Raw genomic sequence first — 5,429 nt, forward strand, 5'->3', positions numbered from 1 at the left:
TTTTAACTTTATTCCAAAATGACAGAAGAGCAAACTTCTCCCCACACAACACGCTGTAAAAGGTGCTCAAAGTTTGTTTTAAAAACACAGTGGCACAGCTGTGTGGTGGCGGCAGAGGAGTTACCATGGCAACCGTGTGCAACACAGGGTCAGCTCATTTAAATGAGACGAGTGCATTGTCAGGGCAAAGGCGCAATTTGTTTTACACCGGCCTTCGTGACAAATGTGCCAGGTGGTCATGTTAACCTACCTGCGCTCAGAACCAGAACATTAGGCACACCGAATGCATCTGCCTTCCTGGAGGTAATAGCGCTCCGCTTTGTTTGGTTGCAGTGGTGCAGAGCTGCAGCGCATGTCCTTGACATAGTTTGACACACATGCATGTGTCTGACTGCCAGGTAGCTGTCCAAGAAAAAGGGAGCTGGGGGATGGAAATAGATGTGGCACAAATGTCCCTTTAGTTTTGTGACAAATGAGTCGGGCCATCTCCCAAAGGTGGGGCCCCCGCTCCTTGTCCCACTTTCCTCTATTTCTGTTATTTAGCCCAAATAAGTTCACCAAAAAAGCTCTGGTTGTGTATGTGTGCCTAATATTGTGTCCCATTTTGTGCATTGCAGCCATCCTATTCCAGTGTCCTTGCTGGTGTTTACTGTTTGTGTGTGTGTCTGTGTGTGTGTGGGTGTGTGTGTGTGTCAGTGTGGACAGCTGTGTCATTGTCGACAAGTAAACAGCAGATGCCCGGTACCTGAACGCCTCACCTTGCCAGAAGTGAGCAACCATCTTTTGTTCCCTCTGCCTGCGGGACTCAGGTGTGTGTGTTACGGTTCTCTTGTAAACCCACCGACCTTTGGGCTCGACCTTGTGCGAGGCATCTAATGAGGCAGGAATGCCTTCTGAGACCACGCGGTAAAAAAGAAACGCCAACCACCACCACCTTCTGTTGCACATGGGTCCAAAACACTTAAAAAATAACAATAAAATAAAAATAACAAGGCCGAATGTGCTCCGGCTGGACACTAGGTACAGCAAGGTACAGCTGCACAATCAGTTGTGATTGACTGGCACTGTCAGAGCAGCATTAAAATAACAGTGTGCAGTAGGGGTGCTGAGAGATGTTTCTAATACTTCCTTTAGCCATACGAGGTCACCAAAATATTAGGAACACCCTTCAGCATGATGTCCTTCCGATGTCGCGTAGTTCCAAGTTGCCCACGATGCCGCTTGGCCAAAAGTCGTATCCCAGTGCCCTGTCGCCTCTCCGTTCTTGTGTACGTGATGAAGACGCTCGCATCTTCTGCTGTGGAACACACGTAAACAAGATGGCCGCAGCGCTCCGTCGCGGAAGAAGATGCGAGCGTCTTCATCACGGATACAAACATAACGCCGAGCCTAATTTTTGTTCGAGCAAGCATTTTTATGTTGCAAATGTATTACTCTTTTGAATGCATGTTGTTTTGAGAAGCCAAACTCTTTACTTAAATGACCCAGCAACTATGCGGAAGTACGTTCCTTGAGCAGCTGCAAGAATATAATGTTATAAATAAAATACAAAAACAAAGAGCCATCTCAAAAGACAAATTAAGTCAAAATAGGTCAAATCTCTTCATGCAAATTTTTCACGAACAAATCGGCTCTAAGAGCACGACAGCGTGTGTTTAACCCCGCCCCCTCGCCCTGCCCAGTGTGGACACAGAGACGCCGCCACACATCTTGGCCAACGACATTCGCCTTTGACAGAAAAGAAGAGGAAAAAAACGAACCGGCTCCCATTTGGCTCCCAGTGACGCGAGCCGGCTCCTGTTGTTCATTTCAAAGAGCCGATTCGTTCGCAACCGACACATCACTATATACTCTCTAATATTATGATTTTGTTCTACTAATATTTGGTCTTTATTTGTGTAAAATTAGTGCTCTTTTTCACATTTTTGCTGTTTTTTTTCAGTTTTCTTTAATTGTATTTTTAGAACATAAAAAAACAGCGGCGGGCTATAAATGGCCCCCAGGCTGGAGTTTGGACTCCATTCAATATTTGTTGAACGTGTTATACTAACTAAATTCAATGACTCACTTGATATAATTAAAATTGTGCAAACCACACAAGCCAACTTCAACTTTCACTCTCGTTTGATTGATAGCGGCTTTATTTAACATCCCAATTTGCGGCATGAAATATGCCAAGCAGCAGCAGATGGCACGTTTCCATGGGATTCAACCCCTCTCGGCAATTCATTCCGTTTTGTAATGAAAATGAACAAATTGTTTTTCTAGCTTCTCTCCATTCATGGCATTTTCATGAAAATAAAACAAGAAACTAGAGCTTCAGGCCCGTTCAGTACAACCTGTTGCCCATAATATGCTTGGCTCGCAACGGTTGGGCCCAAAAGCCTCTCAAAAGAAAACGCCTGAGTCGTCTGCAGTGATCAGTAATAATCTCCTGTCAATATGGGGGAGCTGTGAGTTTTGGCAGCAGCCAAATGAAGGAGATCGATACCACGGACAGGACAGTGTGAGCCTGAGCCCTCCCACCACCACCACCCGCCCGCCAAAAACCAAGCAACACCTGCCACCAGACACGCCGCCTGTCAGCAATTTGTCACCCGATGCACACAAGGAAGACAATGTCAGACATTTGTCCTTCCACTACTGCATGGAAATGTTTGAAACGCATCGCTAACATCCGCCCTCGTCGATATATAAGCTTCATTATGACAATGAAGGCTTACACTTAGAGAAAAAAAGGAGTATCATTTGTTATGCTGGTGGTCATAGGTCATGCAGTACCGCTTTGTGCCATAAGGGGGTGACAGTCAGCACAACTTCCTCTTTACTGTTTGTCAACCAAACTGCGGCCCGGGGCCATTTTGGCCCACAACTCTTTTTTTTATTGGTCCTCGGCACGTTATAAAAATACAATTAAAGGAAACAAAAGAAAAAAAACAACAGCCAAAATGGAAAAAAGAGCAGTGATTTTGCACAAATATTAGGACAATAAAGTCATAATATTAACAGAAAAAATAGTTGAAAAATAAAGACTAAAATATATATTTAAAAAAGGTATAGTATTGTAACAAACAAAACAAAGAATAAAGTTTCAATTTAGGAAAATTAAGTTGGGTAAAAGTTATTGCATTACAATAATAAAGTCAAGGTATTATGAGAATAAAGACATAATATTTTACGGGTCTTTTAATATGTTTTGACTAATAATAGGCCATGGTCAACCACGAAACAGCCGTCATATAACGAGGGAGCGATATTCGAACCACAATATAGCGAGGGACGACTGAGATTTTTGGAGGAGAAAAAAGGACGAATCTGTGTTGCATATTTTCAAATGATTTTTTTCTGTAATGCACAAAAAACAAAATAGCTCGAGCCACACCCCTGCTTGCAGTACCGCATTTTACCAGAGAGGGCCGCCTTGAGCACACTTGGGTTACCATGCAGGGCAAGGAAATCTAGCGCACTTTCCTGTCCACAGTTTCAATATTTCATCCTGAATTTTTGGTGAGGTATTCCTGACATTCTGCAAATTGTTTCATAAACAAGACGATCAATGTCCAGATATTCCACACACAAAGCCTCAGGGATAAAGTCTGTGCAATCAATGACACTAACACTGTCTGTCCAGGCCCTGGAAGAGGGGAAGAGAGAGAGGAAAAATACAGAAAATTGATTTTCGCTAAATTCTCTGCAGTAAAGGATGACTCACTGTCTCGCCGCCTTGACGTGAAAAAAAAAGTGTAAGTGTCAGTACAGCAGCCCCAAAAAAAAAACAATCCTTGCCGTGCACTTTGCAGGGAAAAGATGGACCTTCAGCACCATGCTGCTCGAGTCCATCTTACCTCGCAGTAGCACTTCACCCCGCAGAGTTTGTTGGGAATTGGTTTTATTGAGCGTGCAAGGGGAAGGGTGGCCGTGGGAGGCTGGCTGAGGGAATGAGCTGTCTCGGAGAGGCAGGTTGAAGCGGCGTGGGTGGGCGATGACACAGATGGGAGAAGAGGGCATCCGCCAAGGGCCAGCAGCGCTGTGTGGCACACCGAGGGAACGGTAACCATGGCATTAATGGACCGGGGCGAGGAAGTCACATGCACGCGTGACCGGACCGGGCCGTGACACCCTTGCCGTCATTCCAGTCAAACCTGAGTGCCATCGCAACCGCAATATGACATCTTATTTCCTCTCACAGCTTCTGATTTGCTCCACCGGGCTGAATGTGTCAACTCGTCGTTCTGGATCAACAAGCCAGTCTCACACGGGCCGGATAAGTAGTGCAACTTTTCAGAGTGAGTCACAAACAGACAAAATAAAATCTTATTTAGTAGTCATAACCTTTATCAAGGGCAGGGCCCCATCTTGCAATACCACTTTGGGTCACACGGAGGCAACAAAGAATAGAGTAGAATAGAATGGGTTTATTGTCGTTGCATTTTACAATACAATGAAATTGAAAAGCTCTTCCCGAGCCATTCATTCCCAGTCTCTGGCGTGCCTTCTTTACTGCAACCATGGTGTTGACGCTCCATTCTAACTTGAAACTGGACACCTTCATCCACTTCCTGGACTCCGATCCTCAGCGGTAGCTGCACGTTCTTGTTCCTCCTGAAGTCCAATATGAGCTCCTCAGTTTTTGTGACATTCAGGGACAAGTTGTCACGGACAAAGCACAGACAAATCTACATACAGTATGATCTCTTTTTACCGCTGCATCCATTTGTGTGTAACTTCCTTTCTGCAATTTTTCATATATGATGGATCCCCGCACAGTCTTGACCAAGAGTTTACGGCCCCTGATTTTAGGTCAAAGAATAGTTTTTTGTTCATTGTTTTATATTTGGAAAACGCATCTTGTAGCAACTATCTAGTCTTACCGCTTTAGTCGCTTCTGGTCGCGGGGGATTCAGGTCATAACACGCTCCAAATAAACAGTCCAGACAGATGATTGGTATGGTATGGTCCCGTTCATTGCTTTATCCCGTTGTTTAGAGTGGTAGAGTGAGCATGGGTGGGGCTGATTGTCATTAAGTGAATTCCTCTTGTTTATACATTCACACATGCACTAATATACTTGGGGAACAGTTAGGCACCAAAAACAATCACAATGACATTCTCCAAAAACAAAAACAATTTCCCAAGTATGTTAGTGCGTGTGTGAATGTTTAAATGAGAGGAATTAACTTCAATTTCTTTGTAGAAAGGCGCTTTATGAAAGTAAATACATTTATAGGACAGCCTTGACCCATCCAATATGGCGGCGGCGTTGACGTATGGCTCAGATGCGGCGTACCACACCGCAGCCTCGTGAACTACAACACTCACCTTCCCAGAATGCAGTTCTTCTTAAAGGGTACAGCGTTTATATGCTGTAAAAAAACACACACACACACACACACACAAAAATCCACGAAACAGCGAAAGGTGAACCGCGA

The sequence above is a fragment of the Dunckerocampus dactyliophorus genome, chromosome 15, assembly GCF_027744805.1.
Source record: "Dunckerocampus dactyliophorus isolate RoL2022-P2 chromosome 15, RoL_Ddac_1.1, whole genome shotgun sequence".
Lineage (NCBI taxonomy): Eukaryota > Metazoa > Chordata > Actinopteri > Syngnathiformes > Syngnathidae > Dunckerocampus > Dunckerocampus dactyliophorus.